We start from the raw sequence: 22,175 nt of genomic DNA on the forward strand, positions 1-22,175 counted from the left end.
ACTACTTGTTACTTCTGGCACATAGTATCCCTGCCTGGATCTTGTAATGTTCTACTTCCCCAGCTTCCTGATTAGGCTCTGCTTGTAACCTAAAATCTCCTCTGTCAAAGTGGCAACATAATTTTTAAAATTATATGGTAGTTTTAATGTTTCTATAGGAAAAAACTTGGATTAAATTCGTAAGTCGTTCTCTTATCATTGTACAGTCTGGCAGCAGACCACACATAAACATCATTTAGCCAAATATTAGGAAGGGTGTTTCTTTAACTGGCAAAAAAAACATACATTGCATGGTTGCACTAGTGGGGTGAATTTGGGGGAAAACACTTTCATCTACATCTACATCTACATGGTTACTCTGCAATACACACTTAAGTGCCTGTCACAGGGTTCATCGAACCATTTTCATACTACTTCTCTACCATTCCACTCGCAAATGGCGCCTAGGAAAAAGGAACACCTAAATCTTTCCGTTCGAGCTCTGATTTGTCTTATTTTATGATGATGACTATTTCTCCCTACGTAGGTGGGTGCCAACAAAAAATTTTCGCATTCAGAAGAGAAAGTTGGCATTGCGCGATAACACGAAACGAGCTGCCCTTCTTTGCACTTTTTCGATGTCCTCCGTCAATCCTACCTGGTAAGTATCCCATACCGCGCAGCAATACTCCAGCAGAGGACAGAAACGTGTAATGTAGGCTGTCTCTTTAGTGGGTTTGTCGCATCTTCTAAGTGTTCCTGCCAACAAAGCGCAGTCTTCTCCACAATATTATTATGTGGTCTTTCCAGTTTAAGTTGCTCGTAATTGTAATTCCTAGGTATTTAGTCGAATTGACAGCCCTTAGATTTGTGCGATTTATCGTATACCCTAAATTTATCGGATTTCTTTTAGTACCCATGTGGATGACCTCGCACTTTACTTTGTTTAGTGGCTATTGCCACTTTTCGCACGATACAGAAATTCTCTCTAGATCACTTTGTAATTGGAATTGATCGTCTGATGATTTTACTAGACGGTAAATTACAGCGTCATCTGTAAACAATCTAAGGGGGCTGCTCAGATTATCACCTAGATCATTTATGTAAATCAGGAACAGCAGAGGGCCTATGACACTACCTTGCGGAACGCCAGATATCTATTCTGTTCTACTCGATGATTTACCCTCTATGTTGACGATGGTGGCGTCAGAAACTGGCACCAATCATAGCAGTGTCAGGTGCAGCAGTGGCGATGTGAGGCCAACTTGTGGCCAACAGTTGCTGCAGTGTTAAGCCACTTCTGACACCAGCTGTTTTGGTGTCTGTGTGAGGCTCAGTCTGATCACCAGTTGTCATAGTGGTTAGCCACTTCTAACTGTAGTTGTAATAGACACCCTCAGATTGGGATTTTTAGTGGATGTGGAGGCTGAGCAGGTGATGTGGTGACGCTGCAGGTGCAAGAGACCAAGCTTGGGAGCTGGTGTGGGTGGTTATCATATACTCTAAGGCGCCAGTGAAAGAACACTGGGGAAACATATTTATTGTTTATGATTTTACAATGGGGGTTGTCCTCTCCAGCATGATGGAAGGCAAGCTAAATCACTCACTCAAATGTGACAAGGATTGTGGACACAGCACTTTGTTGACTGTGGCCATGGTGCAGGTGAAGACTCAACAGTGGTGTCATGCAGACATCCAGAACACAAGTCAGTAAACGCTAGGCTTCCGTGGCGCACCAACAGTTAAGGCAGCCCACGCTAGTGCTCCCAAAGTTAGACATGTGCTTTAGTGGGTGCCAACAGTACGTCGCAGATTGTGGGTGTCATGAAGATGGAAGCACTGCACCCAATACGGGAACACAGCATAGAACGATGTAGACAATACTCAGGTGCCTCACCCAATAGTTTGGTGGTTGTAGTTTGCAGTCACATGGTATGGCCCTTCACCAGGGAATGGCTCAGGCTCATCCACATTTTCTGTCAGTCACGATGGTGACCAAACAGCAGTGGTAGCTTTCAGTGGCTAAGTTCCGCTACAACTGGTTGGCTGCAGTCTCAAAGGCTAAAATCCTCACTCAGGCAACAGAGAGAACATCACGATTCTCCACTCAAGTTATTTTGTAATTAGTGTGACTGTCATTCTGTCACAATCAGAGATGCAGACAGGGTGACCAGGAACTGAGATTAAGTCTTCTGAAATGGGGATATTTAAGCTGGACATAAAGTCGTCGTGGCCAGAAAAGCTGTCAATCGCCTCATTATATGGATGTGTCTATGGATCTAGTGGCGCTCTACCTCATGCAACACTGACATTCTTTGTGTGCCACAGATACTGACTGTAATACATGGTATGAACTGGATGTGCTTATCTGCCATCTGTGTCAGGTAATAATTTAAATAATTTATAAACACACCTAGAAATTGAATCTGCTGTACAGCAACAATACTCCTCCTCAGGAATGCAATACTCCATTTAGCATAAGCATTTTTAATGTTTTTCAAAAGCCTTCTACAAGAGATACTGGTTTGTAATCGTTAGGATCATCACTGCATCGCTTTTGGAAACAGGCACTATCCTAAGTACCAATAACTGAAGTTGAATTCCTTCATGGAACAAAGTTAAAAATCTCAAATAGCGATATAGTTGTTTCTGCCACCACCTGATTGATTAGGAGCTATAACATTTTATCATGACCAACAGATCTCTTACCTTTTAGATTTTCAGTAAACTTTGCCAGTTACTCTTCAATTACTGGTTTCAAGACTAACAAGTTTGATTGGATTTTCTATCATTGTGGTCTGGCGACTTCTTTGGGCATTGCACCAATTCTTAACTTTTTCTACTGTATCTATGTAATTATTAATCAGCCTGTTGGAAATACATGTTATGACTGTGTTACTCAAAACTGCAGCATTTAAACTTGTACACATAGATAAATCTCATCTGTGATAATTCTAGGACTGTGGCTATAGTGGTCAGTGAAACTATTAAAATATCTATAGTATGGACAGTTTGGCCCTTCCATGAGTCGCACCAGAAGTTGCTTCAGTATTTTAGAGTTCTTCTGCACACAGATATATTCTGCCTGCTGAGAAGTTCTCAAAACAGTACCACAGTACACTAAACAATTTTTCTTACACATTATTTTATAATTAGTTCATCAGTCAACGTTATGGTATACAACAAAATCAAGAAACTTCATGTCTCTCTGATCACGTCTACATCTAAATCTAGATCTCCATCTATACTCTGAAAATCAGTGTGAGGTGCATGGTAGAGGCTATGTCCCATTGTACCATTCGGGTTTCTTCATGTTCCATTCATGTCTGGAGCTCGGAAAGAATGATTGTTTGAATAACTCTGTGCATGCAGTTAATATTCTAATCTTATCCTCACGATTTCTGTTTGTGCGATACCTAGGGGGTTACAGTATATTCCCAGAGTATTCGTTTAAAGCCGGTTCTTGAAACCTTCTTAACAGAATTTCTTGGAATAGTTTACCTCTATCTTCGACAGTCTTCCAGTTCAGTTCCTTCAGTAGCTCTCTGACACTCTCCCACGGATTAAACAAACCTGTGACCATTCATGTAAGCCATCTCTGTACACATTCTGTATCCCCTGTTAGTCGTATGTGGTATGGGTCCCACACACTTGAGCAATATTCTAGAACCAGTTGCATGAGTGGCTTGTAAGCAATCTCCTTTGTAGACTGATTGCATTTTCCCATAACCAAAGTCTACAACTTGCTTTACCCATGACTGAACCTGTGTGATCATTCCATTTCATATCCCAATGGCTCTGAGCACTATGGGACTTAACATCTCAGGTCATCAGTCCCCTAGAACTTAGAACTACTTATACCTGACTAACCTAAGGACAACAGACACATCCATGCTCGAGGCAGACTGATGCACCTAGAACCGCTTGGCCACACCGGCCGGCCATTTCAGATCCCTACAACGTTTTACACCCTGGTATTTGTATGAGTTAGCATATTCCAACAATGGCTCATTGATATTATAATCATAGGATACTATGATTTTTCGTTCTGTGAGGTGCACAATTTTACATTTCTGAACATTTAGAGCCAATTGGCAAGCTCTGCACCACATTGAAATCTTATCAAGATCTGACTGAATCTTCATGCAGCTTCTTTCAGATAGCACTTCATTATAGATAACTGTCTCATCTGCAAAAAGCCTGAGTTTACTATTAATATGGTCTGCTTGGTCATTAATATACAATATGAACAGCAAGGGTCCCAACACACTTCCCTGGGGCGCACCCAAAGTTACTATTACATCTGACAATGACTCTCAATCCAAGATAAGATGCTGTGTCCTCTCTCCCAAAAAGCACTCAATGCAGTCACAAGTTTCACTTGATACCATGTATGATCGTACTTTTGACAATAAGCAAAGTCTATTTTTAGTTCTGGCATAGCATATAATAAGAGTGAAGGATGTGATTTCTTTTTTCAGAATCTTCTTCCCCCAGATACTGGATGGGTAAAGTAAAACTGGCCCAGGAAACATTTTCAGCAAGACTGTCTTGGGGCTGACCTTGTTAATGAACGTTACCGAAGATACTGGAAGTGGAGGCTTTTGACGCCGATACGGTACTGTATTCGATTTATCAGACTGTGAGACCCTTGTAGCAGCCCTTTTTGAGCGATAGCAGCAATACCGTTCTCAATGTTTTTCTGTAGCTCTTCCTGTGTGTGAGGGTAATAATAGCTGAAAGGAAGCAGCAGTGAAATATCGCACACCAGGAGGCTCTGTCTGCTAATGTTATGCAAAATCTGTTATGAGTGTTTCATATATCTGAATGGACTGTTCAGATTCTCTGCCTCGCTGATCGAACTACACTCCTGGAAATGGAAAAAAGAACACATTGACACCGGTGTGTCAGACCCACCATACTTGCTCCGGACACTGCGAGACGGCTGTACAAGCAATGATCACACGCACGGCACAGCGGACACACCAGGAACCGCGGTGTTGGCCGTCGAATGGCGCTAGCTGCGCAGCATTTGTGCACCGCCGCCGTCAGTGTCAGCCAGTTTGCCGTGGCATATGGAGCTCCATCGCAGTCTTTAACACTGCTAGCATGCCGCGACAGCGTGGACGTGAACCGTATGTGCAGTTGACGGACTTTGAGCGAGGGCATATAGTGGGCATGCGGGAGGCCGCGTGGACGTACCGCCGAATTGCTCAACACGTGGGGCGTGAGGTCTCCACAGTACATCGATGTTGTCGCCAGTGGTCGGCGGAAGGTGCACGTGCCCGTCGACCTGGAACCGGACCGCAGCGACGCACGGATGCACGCCAAGACCGTAGGATTCTACGCAGTGCCGTAGGGGACCGCACCGCCACTTCCCAGCAAATCAGGGACACTGTTGCTCCTGGGGTATCGGCGAGGACCATTCGCAACCGTCTCCATGAAGCTGGGCTACGGTCCCGCACACCGTTAGGCCGTCTTCCGCTCACACCCCAACATCGTGCAGCCCACCTCCAGTGGTGTCGCGACAGGCGTGAATGGAGGGACGAATGGAGACGTGTCGTCTTCAGCGATGAGAGTCGCTTCTGCCTTGGTGCCAATGATGGTCGTATGCGTGTTTGGCGCCGTGCAGGTGAGCGCCACAATCAGGACTGCATACGACTGAGACACACAGGGCCAACACCCGGCATCATGGTATGGGGAGCGATCTCCTACACGGGCCGTACACCTCTGGTGATGGTCGAGGGGACACTGAATAGTGCATGGTACATCCAAACCGTCATCGAACCCATCGTTCTACCATTCCTAGACCGGCAAGGGAACCTGCTGTTCCAACAGGACAATGCACGTCCGCATGTATCTCGTGCCACCCAACGTGCTCTAGAACGTGTAAGTCAACTACCCTGGCCAGCAAGATCTCCGGATCTGTCCCCCATTGAGCATGTTTGGGACTGGATGTAGCGTCGTCTCACGCGGTCTGCACGTCCAGCACGAACGCTGGTCCAACTGAGGCACCAGGTGGAAATGGCATGGCAAGCCGTTCCACAGGACTACATCCAGCATCTATACGATTGTCTCCATGGGAGAATAGCAGCCTGCATTGCTGCGAAAGGTGGATATACACTGTACTAGTGCCGACATTGTGCATGCTCTGTTGCCTGTGTCTATGTGCCTGTGGTTCTGTCAGTGTGATCATGTGATGTATCTGACCCCAGGAATGTGTCAATGAAGTTTCCCCTTCCTGGGACAATGAATTCACGATGTTCTTATTTCAATTTCCAGGAGTGTATTTGACAGCAAAATTCGTTGCTGTCGCACAGTGTGGTCTCTCCCCACACTAAGTGAAACATACACTGACCAAGAAAGTTCTCTCTAAAGTGTCGCTACATCATAATGAGTAACGTTTAGTTTGTCTAATTTCTGCAAAGTTCTGTGTCTTGTTGATTTATCCGTTTGCCAGTTGCCGTCTGTTACACTTTTAAGTTGCCATACAGACGAAAACACACAGTGGATACCTGTCTGCTCTGTCTGAACATACAATGATTAGTATGCCTGGCTGTGCAGTATGGTACTGTATGGCCTAAACCTAAATGTTGGTCAGACTTTGAGGCTCTAGTAGTAGTAAACTTGTGCCCGCATCTCGTGGTCTGCGGTAGCGTTATCGCTTCCCACGCCCGGGTTCCCGGGTTCGATTCCTGGCGGGGTCAGGGACTTTCTCTGCCTCGTGATGGCTGGGTGTTGTGTGATGTCCTTAGGTTAGTTAGGTTTAAGTAGTTCTAAGTTCTAGGGGACTGATGACCATAGATATTAAGTCCCATAGCGTTCAGAGCCATTTGAACCATTTTTAGTAGTAAACTTGTTAACTGTCATTAGTCTGTACGCAACCTGTTGTATACTGGAGTTTAACCTATTTATGTGATTTATGACACTAGACTCTTTATGTGTACTTTAGATACCACTGTGGAACATCGTTGTATTTGGTATTCTGTTGAGTCATTTCCGGGTAGTATGAAATTTTTATACATCTAACGCACTGCTTTTCTTCCACTACTAACGGTTATAATAACCGAAACTGATGAAGTGTAAAGTTGAATGTGTACAGCTGATGGTTGCAAAACTGCTTTCCTCAAATATTTAGCAGCTATAGCAAGTTACCTATAGAAAGTAGTTATTCTCTGTTGCAAGAAGTGTTATTCATTTCAGAAACAAGCTAGATGGTTTTCGTCTGCTGTCAAACACTTGGAAATGGTCGAGAGTCCACTCTGATTTACTGCATCGCTTCGCTTGACAAAAAGTACCACCTTTACACCCATTTTTCGAGTTTTGTGTGAGCACAGGTCGTTGCATTATAATATGACAATAGTCAAACACGAAATGCAGGGACAGGCTCCAGCTCTCGGCTGTGATCCTCGCGCGTCTACAGAATGACAGGTATTTATCCTTTTCTTTGTTTTCCACGTAGTATATTCATTAAATTTCATGTGTGTTTCTCTCTTTAAGAGGGTTAATCTCACATTTTTTGTAATAGTAAATTCATTCAGTCTTTATCGCAATAGTTGCTCACTGAACAGCAAGTTACATAGCTCTTTAATGCATCAGCGTCCATTGATGATACATCAGCAAAGTAGCAAGTCCCATATCTAGAATTGTCTGCTTTTGTAGTTCACTTTTTCAGTTAGTCTTGCTAGGATGGGTAGGATGTGTACATGCTGTGTGTGGACGCAGGGGGAGTAGGCCGCGATTCGCGAACAGCTGAACATGCTGTTGGCCGATCAGTCACCAAGAGGCTGCTGCCTCGGGGTGCAGCGGTGGCGGCGAATCTGGCACATCGCATGGGACACCTCAAGCGTCACTTGTTTTGCCCACGGGCTCTGCTTTCGAGGCACCTCCTAGTAAACACGACGCGGTGGATCCGCCCTCACAGCACAATGAGTGGCGGGTGGTAACGCGTTCCCGTAGCTCGAGGTGGAGGGTGAATGTGGTGACTGGCCGCCTGGCCTCGCTCATTCACCCTGTGAGTGGGCAGGTGGCCGCTTCTTCAGCTGGGTCCGAACAGGCACACAGGGAGAGGTGTTCACTGGTTACTGGGAGCTCCAGTGATAGGTGCGTCATGGAGCCCCTTTAGGCAGATAGCGTTCAAGGCTGGAAAGAAAGCCAATGTGCACTCAGCACATCTGCCGTGGGGCCTCATCCGAGATGAGGAGGCGGCCTTGCCAATGGCTATCGAGCGTCAGGGCGCAGACGTCTGCAACTTGTGGCTCACGTCGACACCAATGATGCCTGTCGCATGGGTTCTGAGGCGATCCTCAGTTAGTACAGGTGGCTGGTGGAGGTGCTAAAGACAACTGGCCTAGTCCATGGGGCGCAAGCAGATCTAACAATTTGCAGCATCGTTCCCATAGTTGATCAGCGTCCCCTGGTTTGGAGCCGAGTGTAGGGTCTTAACCAAAGGCTTTGACGACTCTGTAACAGTATTGGCTGCATATTTCTGGACCTGCGTTATCGTGTGGAGATTTGTCGGGCTCACCTTGATAGGTCAGGGGTGCACTACACAAAGGAAGCAGCTACTTGGGTAGTAAATTACTTATGGAGACCATATAAGGATTTTTTAGTCTAAGTGGTAGTTTGAGGTGCTCTGATAAACAGTCGCCTGTTGATTCACTGCGAGGGTAGTCAAACGGCTTTCAGAAAAAGACATTTCGACTGACACAGTTTCATCCTTAAACTGTCGAAGTATTCGTCATAAAGTTCCCGAATTTACTACCCTCCAGGATAGTTGTGGCGCTCAAATTATTCTTGGGACTGAGAATTGGCTGAAACCTGAAGTGGAAAGCTCTGAGATATTTAGCAAGTCGTGGAACGAATATCTGGAAGACAGATTAGAGGCCACAGGAGGAGTTTGAATCGCAGATGACAAAAATATTATCTGTATCGAGATCGAAGTTGACAATTGTGACAGTGAGGTAGCACAACAGGTGTAGGTGAAACTAAGTTAATTGTTGGATGTTTTTACCGCCCACCCGATTCTGCTGTGGCAGTTCTAGAGTCATTCAAAGAAAGTCTACGGTCGACAGCGCGTAAACACTCAGATCATGTAACACTAGTTGGAGGCGACTTCAACCGGCCGACTATAGACTGGGAAGCCTATGGATTCATTGCGAGGTGTACAGACAGACAGTCAAGAAAAATACTTTTGAACATGTTTTCTGGAAATTGTCTTGAGCAGCTAGCTCGGCACCCCACACGCAATGGAAATATCTTAAAACTTGTAGCTACAAATAGGTAGGACCTTATCGATAATGTCAGTATAGAAACGAGGATTAGCGATAATAATGTCATTATAGCAACTATGATTACAAAGGTAATAAATCAGTCAAGAAGGCTAGAAGAGTGTTTCTGTTATATAGAGCAGATAACCAGTTACGTGGTTAGTAAGGAGATAAAGGATGGAAAAGACCCACTATGATTTTATAACAAAGTTCGTAAGATGCTGAGGAAGCAGAGGCTCTTGCATTCTAGGTTCAAAAGGGGACCACAAACGACGACAAGCGGGGGTTAGTAGAGATTCGTGCGTCTGTGAAAAGATCTATGCGTGAAACATACAAAAACTACCACCGTCACACCTTAGCAAAATGTCTGCCAGAGAACCCGAGAAAATTCTGGTCGAATGTAAAATCGCTAAGCTTGGGCTTCCATTCAGTTCGTTCTTGACCCGTTTAGTGTGGCAGTTGAAGATAGCAAAACTAAAGCCGAAGTTTCAAATTTCAAGTTTAAGAAATCATTCACGCAGGATAACAATACAAATATACCTCATTTGACCATCGGACAGATTCCCGTATAGACGACGTAGAAATAAGCATTCCTGGCATAGAGAAACAACTTAAGATTTGAAAACAAATAAGTCACCAGGTCCGGATGTTTAGCGGCATTGGCCCCTTACCTAAATTGCATTTATCGCGAATCTCTCGCCCAGCACGAAGTCTCAAGCGACTGGAAAAAGTGCCGGTGACTCCAGTATAAAGTATAAGAAAGATAAAAGGACGGACCCACAAAATTACAAACCAATATCCCTTACTTCTGTTTGCTGCTGAATCCTTGAACACATTCTCAGTTTGAATATAATGAGCTTTCTTGACGCTAAGCAGCTTGTGTCCACTAATCAGCATGGTTTTAGAAAGCATCGCTCGTGGGAAACTCAGCTTCTCCTTTTCTCACATGATAACTGATAACATACTGAGAACTATGGATAATGGAGAACTGCTAACATACTGAGAACTATGGATGGAGGGCAACAGGCAGTTTCCATATTTCTAGATTTACGGAAAGTATTCGACCCAGTGCCCCATTGCAGGATGTTAACGAAGGTACGAGCTTATGGAATATGATCACAGGTACGTGTGTGGCTCGAAGACTTCTTCAATAACAGAACTCAGTATGTTGTTCTCGATGGTGAGTGTTCATCAGAGACAAGGGTTTCGTCAGTAGTGTCCCAGGGAAGTATGATAGGAGTGATGTTGTTCTGTATATACACAAATGATTTGGCGGACAGTGTGGACAGCAGTCTGCAGTTGTTTGATGATTCCGGGGCGTACGGTAAAGTTGAGCGGCTGTAGGAAGATATAGGACGACTTAGACAAAATTTCCAGTGGCGTGATGAACGGCAACTAGCTCTAAATGTGAAAAAGTGTAAGTTAATGCGGATGAGTAGGAAGAACAAACTTGCAATGTTCGGATACAGTATTACTAGTTTCCAGTATGACACAGTCCAGTCATTTAAATGTCTGATCCCAACGTTGCAAAGCGTTATGAGGTTGAACGAGCATGTGAAAACTGGAGTAGGGTAGGCAAATGGTAAATTTCGGCTTATTGGGAAAATTTTAAAAAAGAGTGATTAAACTGCATAGAAGACCGCATATATGACGCTGGTGCGACCTATTCTTGAGTACTGCTCGAGTGTTTGGGATCCATAACAGATCGGATTCAAGGAAGACGCCGAAGCAACTCAGAGGCGTGCTGCTAAATTTGTTACCGGTACGTTCGAACAAATCTAAGTGTTTAGGAGATGCTTCGGGAACTCAGATGGGAATCCCTGAAGGGAAAGCGGTGTTCTTTTCGGGAAACACTATTAAGAAAATGTAGAGAACCGGCATTTGAAGCTGGCTGCCGAACGATTCTGCTCCCGCCAACAGACACGGCGCGTAAGGCCCGCGAAGGTAAGATAAGAGAAGTTAGGGCTCATACAGAAGCGTACAGACAATCGTTTTTCACTCGATCTATTTGTGAGTGGAACGAGAGGGAAAATGACAGTGTAGTGATGTAGGGTGCCCTCCGCCGAGCACCTTACGGTGGCTTGCGGATTACCTATGTAGATGTAGAGGCTGTTTCCACCAGATCGACAAGTGTGCTGTGCGTTTGTTACATACATGCACGGCTTACTCGTACATATCGTATTGACATCACTCCTGAGAGATTCTGAGTGAGCCACAAGTGTGTGTAATGGTTCCTTATGACGAATGGGAAAACCTGCCACTCAAATCTTGCTGGAAAGTGACATTGATGTGTATTATAATAAACAATGCGACAACGAAGCTCGATAATACTAGACAAATGAATAAGTTGGGAGACACCATATTGGATTTCGTCATTCTTACTTACTTACATGTTGTATGTGTGTGAATTGCTAAGGAACCAAACTGCTGAGGTCATCGGTCCCTATTTAAATTAACTTCTGCCACGAACTAGACACTCACCCATTCCCGAGGGAGGACTCGAACCTCCGGCGGGAGGGGCTGCGCACTCCGTGACATGGCGCCTGAGACCGCGCAGTCACTCCATGCGGCCCACTACTGAGTCAGCTATAAGTGAAGCCTTACCGCACCTCAAACAACCTTACGTCCTTCACACACCTTACTTCCATAAAGCTGGATGCACTCGTGTAGCTCGACAAAACTGCTCGACAGACACGCCTCATTTTGACTTAACTTCCGATTAAGCTTCGAGTGAAACTTGTTTTTACCACGAGGGTAACTGTTGTCTGCAGGCAGGGCAGAGAGAGCTACGTCCTCGCTTGTGCTGCCAAGCTCGCGAAGATTGGGCGGCCACTAGGAGTTCTTATATCCTGAGGATAAAATTCTTTTCTGCCAAAGGCCGACCGTTATCTGCGGCGTTATATGCAATTGTTTTAGAACCTCTACGTCATACCATATGTTGGGAGTGTTAAGAAATTTCAATAGGAAATGAACGGCTCACGTGCAGAGCTTACGCCGATGATTTGGATGCTTTCATGAAAAATTCAGGAGCTGTTGACATCTTATATAACGTCCTCCGAACGGCACGAAATAGCTACAGGTGCAATTGTTTACCCCAAAAGACTGTGGTGTTCTAATTGTAAATAATAAATGGAATGTACAATGGGATTTGTTTACTGCCAAAAATTAACACCAAGCGCTAGGAGTCATTACGACAAATAACCCACAAAGAATGGGGGCTCGTCATTGGCGCTTGACACTACTAAGAGCGGTAGTAAAAATCCATGCAGGTAGAAATTTAGCTATGACAGAAAAAACAAGCTACACAACACACAAATACAAAAAAGTGGTACTTAGCTCAGGTCCCACTCATGCCCAGAAAACTAGAGAGGGTTATACAGCAAGCGATATATTGGTTCATATGGAGGGGCGAAGTCTTTAAGGCCTCTCTGTAGACCTGCAGCCTCAGGTTAAAGAAGGGTGGACTGGCACTAACGGACATACACTAAAAATGCGCAGCACTATACGCCAACAGAACTAAGTGTGTAATAGAAAAGGGACCACACTGACCAACTGCCGTACCGTTTCAGAAATATTGCCCCGTCAAAACTACACTACTGGCCATTAAAATTGCTACACCACGAAGATGACGTGCTACAGATGCGAAAGTTAACCGAGAGGAAGAAGATGCTGTGATATGCAAATGATTCCCTTTTCAGAGCATTCACACAAGGTTGGCGGCGGTGGCGACACCTACAACGTGCTGACATGAGGAAGATTTCCAACCGATTTCTCATACACAAACAGCAGTTGACCGGCGTTGCCTGTTGAAACGTTATTGTGATGCCTCGAGTAAGGAGGAGAAATGCGTACCATCACGTTTCCGACTTTGATAAAGGTCGGATTGTAGCCTATCGCGATTCCGGTTTATCGTATCGCGACATTGCTGCTCGCGTTGGTCGAGAGCCAATGACTGTTTGCAGAATATGGAATCGGTGGGTTCAAGAGGGTACTACGGAACGCCGTGCTGGATCCCAACGGCCTCGTATCACTAGCAGTCGAGATGACAGGCATCTTATCCGCATGGCTGTAACGGATCATGCAGCCACCTCTCGATCCTTGAGTCAACAGATGGGGACGTTTGCAAGACAACAACCATCTGCACGAACAGTTCGACGACATTTGCAGCAGCATGGACTATCAGCTCGGAGACCACGGCAGCGATTAGCCTTGACGCTGCATCACAGACAGGAGCGCCTGCAATGGTGTACTCAGCGACGAACCTGGGTGCACGAATGGCAAAACGTCATTTTTTCGGATGAATCCAGGTTCTGTTTACAGCATCATTATGGTCGCATTCGTGTTTGGCGACATGGTTACGACCCATGGCTCTACTCTTCATTCGATCCCTGCGAAACCCTACATTTCAGCAGGATAATGCACGACCGCATGTTGCAGGTCCTGTACGGGCCTTTCTGGATACCGAAAATGTTCAACTGCTGCGCTGGCCAGCACATTCTCCAGATCTCTCACCAATTGAAAACGTCTGGTCAATGGTGGCTCGTCACAAGACGCCAGTCACTACTCTTGATGAACTGTGGTATCGTGCTGAAGCTGCATTGGCAGGTGTACCTGTACACGCCATCCAAGCTCTGTTTGACTCAATGCCCAGGCGTATCAAGGTCTTTATTACGGCCAGAGGTAGTTGTTCTGGGTACCGATTTCTCAGAATCTACACACCTAAATTGCGTGAAAATGTAATCACATGTCAGTTCTAGTATAATATATTTGTCCAATGAACACCCGTTTATCATCTGCAATTCTTCTTGGTGTAGCAATTTTAATGGCCAATAGTCTATTACTAGTTAATGTTGTCACTATCCTACGTCCATTAAACTTCGTCCCAAATTATTATCTCAATAAAAATTACTTGGCAACAGATGTCCTACACACGGGAAGAGTTCGTAACATGGCTATAGCTCTCAGATAAATATCAGTTCTTGGTAAATGGGAGCTACAACTACCACAACACAATTGGGAAACCATGTGGGAAAATTTAATGATGAAAATAATATCAGAAGGCTTCAGATCAACAGCGTGCAAAGTGATAAGCCAGACAATAGTGACCAGCTCCAGCCATTACTCCAACCAGTTAAAACCGTCAGCTGGATGTCAAATTACAGTTCGGAGGACACAGTCGAACACTGTTTTGAGGGCCTGAAATTTGCCACGACATGGCACACAGAAAAGCACTTGATTCGACTGATCAATAGATTGGACATACGGAATATACAGGTTTCGAACGCCATGGTACCCGAATGGAAACTGTTTCCCAAAACAAAGTGACACACAACAACTTCGTCTAAATACAGAATTAATACGTGAATTTTCTCAGGATTCTAATAAATAAGGCTTATGATAATATTTTGACATACAGTCTTATGTACAAAAAAGATATTTAATGTGAATAATACAAAAGTGTCATCTAAGAAATAACTCAATGGACAATTTCTTGCAGATTACCGTGCTAAATGCTGAAATAAAAATGTATGTTTTCCAAGTAATTACCTTTAAAATTAATTTTTGGGTTATATGATGTTATGCTAAATTAATATCTTAAAATATAAACATGTTTATATTCTTTTCATCATAGTGTTTATAGCACGTTGTAGGACTTCCTTATCCATGTAATGGAAGTATATTCTGCAATATTCGACGTTATTTACATATAAGGCAGTGTTCTTTCAGGAATGAATTTATTCGGTTTTGTGAGCTCTGTCTGATTAGAAAGCAAAGAATAATATTGTTGTGGCTGAAACGACCACCAATGACAGTTTCATTCTTGCTTGTCACAAATATTTTGCCTTATTTTTCTAATATCTCGCGATTTCCTAGGGTATGGTTTTAGGCAGTTTTAGCTGTTTGCCTCATAGTAACAGCGAGTGTCTTTGCCTGGAAAGATTTCGCTGTTTGGGAAATAAGCACATGTGCAACCATGCCCATTCTCTCAGACCTGTAAATGCACTCGTGTGAGTGACGTTGCTCGTTGCTCAAAGAGCTGTTCCATCACAAGTGTAATCCCCTAGAACAAACTGCTTAATTGCAAGAACACCACATATTTCTAGAAATATCTTATGATGTATTTTGTTCCTTTTCCATTTAGGAAACACTTTTCCAGTTAGTCTTGTTACTTAATTTTCATTTTCATCTTCATTTTCAAGCAACAGTTTTTATTCCTATAAAAATTTAATATAACCTGAAACATTTATTTTTACCCTGTAAAGTATATAACACTCTGTTTTGAGCCCTCTAAACTGAGTAGAAGTGACATTCTTAAATAAATTTAAATTCAACTGCACTTACTTGCATACCATAATATCTTACGGGATTGTTTTTTGGGGTAACACAACAAGTCAAGCTAATTTTTCTCAGCTCCAAAAGTGTGTAATAAGAATTATTTTTGGTGTGAACTCAAGAACATGCTACACAGGCTTGTTTATGGAACTATGGGTACTAAATACTGCTTCCAGATATATATAATTAATAAAATTTGACATTAAAATATATATCTTTTTCAAAACAACAGCTCAGTTCATAGAACCAACACTAGTAATAAAAATAGTCTTTTCAAACACTTAAAGACACTTGCTTTGTCCAGAAAAGGGTCCATTATTCAGGAACCCTCATTTTCAATAACTTGCCAGCAGACATAAAAAGTTTAACTACTGACAAAATTCACTTCAATAAAAGCCTAAAGAATCTACTGATGACCAGCTTCTTCTACTCCATTGATACTTTCTTAGTAGAATCAAATGATTTGTATATATTACTAATAATATCAAATAACGCAAGTATTAGTTGTCTGACTTCTGTACATGTTCAGTGCAATACTTAAATCATTGTAAATAAGTATTCTAAAATGATGTTTCTTTTTGGTGATGTATTCCTACAAAATCCTAAGAATTATTAGAAGCATCTCAGTATACTGAACATTAACATATTTTTGTGACAAGTTATTGATTACCTTTGAAATAAAATTACATTTACGGTTTTGTGATTTATGCCATGTCCTTGAGGACTATTTCACATGGGATCTTTGGAAGGTACATTAGCATATTTGTTTTTCTTTGTAAATATTTGTATGTAGTCTTGTTATTCTGATGTCATCTACATTTTGGAGGACCTCCTCACCATCAATCTGTTGGAACGAAGAGTACATCTAATTTACAACTTCATTTAAACCTTTACCACCCTATTTATTGTTAGTATCATTTTTCTGAAAAGAATTATCTAGTATTGGACTAATGGATTTTGAGGGTTATCTCTGGTACGTGTCTTATGTGGTACTCTACTATACCTTTCTTATTTTCAGAAACTGGCCTGTTTAATAGTTCAAAGATAATATATAACACATTTATCTGCTGGTGGATCCACATATTACAATATCAATACAATAAATCATATGTAAAATGATGGATTTTAAAAGTCTTGCCTGCCACTCTTCATCACTACACAAATACATCACTGTGATGATATAGTTCTAAAACTGACTTACCTCCCTTCATCAACAGTGAATAAAAGAATAAATTCTAAAATAATCGACATTGTAATTATATTTCAACACTTGTAGAGAAAGGTATCGACCCATATTGGACAACCACATTCTTTTGTTTGGAATAGGTTGCCCCAGAACTGAATTAAAAATAATTTCAATACTCTGGTTGCGATAAAGGTTTTTGGAAGGTTTTACTGATCATAGTTTTTGGTACATTTTCTTCAGTTATATTCCAAATAAAGGAACTGAATTCCCGTCCAAAATATCCCTTTTCACAAAGATTTGGTTTTTTTAAATATATTTTCTTTTTCTGTACCACCTCTGGATCAGACGAAAAACTACTCTAATTTACCTCCTTTTTTCCAATATTGCTTCATTAGTAAGTTTGGAAAGTAGGAGACGAGGTATTTGCAGAAGTAAAGACGTGAGGATGGGCATGAGTCGTGTTTGGGTAGCTCAGTTGGTAGAGCACTTGCCCGCAAAAGGCAAAGGTCCCAAGTTTGAGTCTCGGCCCAGCACACAGTTTTAATCTGCCAGGAAGTTTCTTTTGTAAGACTGTTGTTTCAGATTTTCTTACATTTTTGCTCTAGTTTTTCTGCTTTGGTTTCTGTCAAGATGGGACTCTGAAAACTCCTTTAGAGAAATGTCTCTCCTTAGTACTGTATAAACACAATCCATATTAAATAGTTTTTATTCTTCTTTCAACCATTTACACAAGAGAAATTTTTGTATTGCTTACAGCTTTGAAAATTCTCATGTGTATTTCATTTTCTTCATCTGAACCAGCTGTCTGCAAAATATCTTTCTGCATTTTCTTGTGGTTACAAGGGAATAGAACAGAACAGAATAGATTAGAGTATATTACAAAAGTGAACATTTTAAACTTTAATTTTGGCAATACAGAATGCTTACAAAACTCATTATCAATTTAATACCAAGCTCATATTTCCAGTAACTCAGTAACTTGAGGCTTTAAATGAAACTAAATTTATAATAGTATAACTTTAATCATATTTTCAAGAAGTGAATACTTTCATTTAGTACAGAGCTTTATGTTTGTGATATAATAGCACACAGTGCATAATGACTTTAAAGACATTACATATTGAGTATCATCTCCTAATTAAGTATTGTACAATATAACAATTTATTATTTAAATAGCTAGTCATAATAAAAGTAGTTTCTTTATTATAATATCTAGACTAAATTTTCCTTCACTTTTTAATTTTTTCGTTGAACCTGTATGTGTTCTCTGTGGGGTTCGTTTGAAAAGCTGAGACCAAGATAGCACTGGTGGACCTTTGCTTGTTTGGTGTATGGAATGCCAGTCAAGTGCACATTTGTTTTTGAGAGTGGGAATAAATCTGCCTCAGTTTCTCAGCTTATCATACAATTGCTTTCTCACAGTTTTGTTAACGATGCAGAAAATAAATGTACATTTCTTGTATTATGCTGAGGTAATGGCTTTCTAAGAATAAAATTATTTTCTGCAGTGTAGACCAAACAGCTATAATATACATGTACATATATATTAGGTATTGTTAAAATATAGGTTCATTAAAGTAATTGCTACAAGATACTTCAGATGTAACTTATGCACTGCACTTAATCACTTTGTTTGCGATTTAAGTATTGATATTACAGTACTCTAGTAATATACTACAACCCTCTACATACCGCTCTCATGCATATAATGGGGATAAGATTAGATTAATTGTATCAAAAAGAGTGGCATTTAAAGAATCATTTTTCCCACTTTTCATACCTGAATGGTATGTGAAAGAAACCCAAATAACTGATACAGTGGGACATACTCTGTCATGCACTTCACAACAGTTCACAGAGTACAGATGTAGATGTAGGTCCAACAGTCTCTGCATAGTAGAATTTCATAGGACAGATGAGAATGCAGTAAGGCAACGTAGACAAATAAGACAAGCATTTGACTGAAATAGTCTCTCTGATTGTGTAGCAGATATACTACAGTTGCATAGTTTGTCTGTGTGAATAGCTTTTACAAGTACTTGTTCAAAGTGAAACTGAAAAAAATTTTTGACGGCTTATTGTATTCTTTGGGTAAATTTAAATTGAACAGTATGTCAGCACTTTTTATCGTTAACTGTAGCGAATTTGGCTTAATGTTTGGATGCAAATGTCTGTCGCTGTTGCTACATCATAATGAGATTTTATGAGACTCATGTCTCATGTAACTAATTTAATGTCATGGTTCAGAAGAAAATACTCATATATATACATTGCCTGACATAAAAAGTGAAGCATCCAGAAGACATGGTCGAACGTGAATGTAACTTCATACACATTCACATACATCATCAAATATGTAAATGATTGTAGTCGCAATCCTCCGTGACGGTTGGAATGACTGGTTAAATTTTATTTATGGCAGTTGTGGTGCAGTGTGCTAATGTTGGCAATAACCACCGAATGCTAGGAATTACGTGACATTGGTGTTAGCCAGTCTGTTAATAGTGTGTGGTATCAAATGACATTCGCAGTTTTGTTTTGGCGGCATATACAAATATGGAGTGAGGAATGAAGATTTACACTTGTTACCATAGACTATAAGATACGATTGCTTCATTCCATTTTGCTTCGGTTTTTGTGATTATAGCAGTGACTGCTATAGAGCGGAGTAATTTAAGTGATTAGTTTTGCATGGGGATATTGTGTTGGTGCATGTCTTATGGATTAATTGCACAAACACGAAAATGTGTTAAATGTGGTGGTGAAATTACTATATAATCGATCTGCACGAACACACTGAGTAACTGCATCAATGTTTTTTAATTAAATCACGGGAGAAGGTAGGCGGATTAACGTTTATTCATAATAGTGTCGCAGGTTCGATGTGTTTAAAAATATATTGATTCACCTACCTTCCCCCACGATTTAATTGAAAAACGTTGATCTACCTGCCACCTCCCATAATTTAATTAAAAACATTGATCCACTTAATCAGTGTGCTTGAGCAGATCGCTTGTGTAACAGCAAAGAACTGAGAAATATTTCAGTTCTTTTCCGAATATACCACGTTTTGTGACGCAGTCCTTGGTTTGCACAGCTTAAACAGCTCTGATTGAAACAAGGCGTAATTAAATTTATAATCTTCGATTACAGCAATGTTTCATCCTTTCTTCTGAATGTATTACTTCGAAACACCTCGTCTACCTGATGCTCTCCCATTGCCTGAGACACCTTCTTTTGCTCCCATCATGCCACCCAGCATTCAACAATCGCTGCTCACTTCACCACTGCTGCCGTAAATAAAATTTTACCGAACGACCACCAGAGGGTAATATAGTGTTGTTTATGTTTAATGTTATTGTTAGGCCTTTTTGGCTGTATAAAAGACGGAAACAGCGTCAGATGTTGAGTGTTCACTTTGAAAGACACAGAAATGCCACATAGTTTCAGACAGCATAATCAGCACCTGACAGAGTTTGATAGGACCTCATTGTGGGTCTCCATTTAACCAGCTGGTCGAATTGTCCAGTATCCAGGTTAGTGGAGCATTCAGAAGTGACAGTGATCGGATGTTGGACTGCATGGGAACGTGACGACAGTCTTTCTAGTCATCAAGGTTATGGTGGACCACGTTTGACCACCACCAGGCACGATCGTTGTATTTTGCACCAAGCACATTGTAATCCATTCTAATCTGCACCTGCTATGCAATGACAAGAAATTCTGCTTCATCCCCCACTATTGCTCGGAATCTAACAATAGCTGAGCTGGGGAATGACGTTACTGTGCAAGGCTGCCGTTAATACCACAAAACAAATGGCTGATTTGGAGTGGTGCTTCGACTGGGAAGCATGAACTGATGATGACCCAAGGCACAGCAAAATCCCCAGGTGTGTCCTTGGCAGAACATGTGTGGGACCAGCTTGGATGTCATTTCTGGACGGCCGAAGAGGCCGAGCGGTTTTAGGCGCTACAGTCTGGAAGCGCGCTACCGCTACGGTAGCAGGTTCGAATCCTGCCTCGGGCTTGGGTACGTGTGATGTCCTTAGGTTAGTTAGGTTTAAGTAGTTCTAATTTTAGGGGACTGATGACCTCAGAAGTTAAGTCCCATAGTGCTCAGAGCCATTTGAACCATTTGTCATATCTGTCCGTGTGCCAGTATCCAAAATATAAAGGACCAGTTGCAACAATTGCAGATCAGCTTGCATCAGTAGAGGCTACAACGACTTTATGACACTCTTGACAAATGAATCAGTGCATGTTTCCAGACCAGGGTAGAGAGAGGGGTGGCGTAACCTCATACTGATAAATGGGCTTACACCTACAAGTTCTTCCTAAATTTGGTCGATGCTGTAATTACTGAAATAACACCCTATACCCTCTCAACCGGTGAAGGTTCACTGAGTTCAGCGAAACTTTACTAGTACTGTTCCATCACATTGTGCTGTGCGTCTCTAAATAGCACTGAGTAATGAATGGGTCTATCATTGATTCATAACACGTTCTGTCATGGGACAATGTGAATACGATGCAACAGAGCCACCTTATTGACGAAGTTCGTAGACGAACTGTATACAATCTAGCGAACAAACATTTGCCTGACGCGGTGGTATCGGTCTTGGAGAAGGGACTGAAGTTCGCACCCACTAAGAGGACACCACCTGTTCTGGACATCATTAGCTCCGTCGAACAAGGCATCCTAAAACTTCACAGGGACTCTGCCGACGAGATCTGGTGGGAGACTTGCCATGCTCTGACACGGGCTCAAGTGCCTAAGAACAATATAACAGCTGCAGAGAGGTCAGTGGTTCGATCCCTACGAGAAGATCCTGATATTGTGATTTAACCAGCGGATAAGGGAAATGGGACTGTTATCCTCTCCACGTCAATGTATCTGAGAAAGATGCACCAGCTTTTGGACGACTCTGCGTATCGCACACTAAATAAGGACTCCATAGCCAAAGTTCAGCGAAAGACTGGAGCTCCTCAAAAACAGCACGATCTCCGATGTGGTTGCTAAGAGACTACGTAGACAGGCGCCCATATCTCCCAGGCTATAAGGATTGCCTAAAACTCACAAGAATAATGTGTCACTGAGGCCAATTGTGAGTAATATTGGGGCACCAACGTATAATCTCGCGAAACATCTGGCAGCGCAACTGAGCCCTTTAGTAGGAAAGTGTGACCATCATATCCGTAACTCCAAGACTTTATTTGTCGGCTCATGAACTTTTAGTGCAGTGTTTAAGTGAGTGTTCAGTGTTGTGCATCTTTCCACAGTGTTGTGAACAGAAACCATGCTGTCGCTGGGGGTGCATTTTATATCTCTTGCTAACAGAAACCAGACTGTCGCTGTGTTTTTTAATTGTCTGTCTATTATTTTTCTGCTTCCTGTGTATTTTATTCG

This window comes from Schistocerca gregaria, chromosome 7 (genome assembly GCF_023897955.1).
Source record: "Schistocerca gregaria isolate iqSchGreg1 chromosome 7, iqSchGreg1.2, whole genome shotgun sequence".
NCBI classification, from domain to species: Eukaryota; Metazoa; Arthropoda; class Insecta; order Orthoptera; family Acrididae; genus Schistocerca; species Schistocerca gregaria.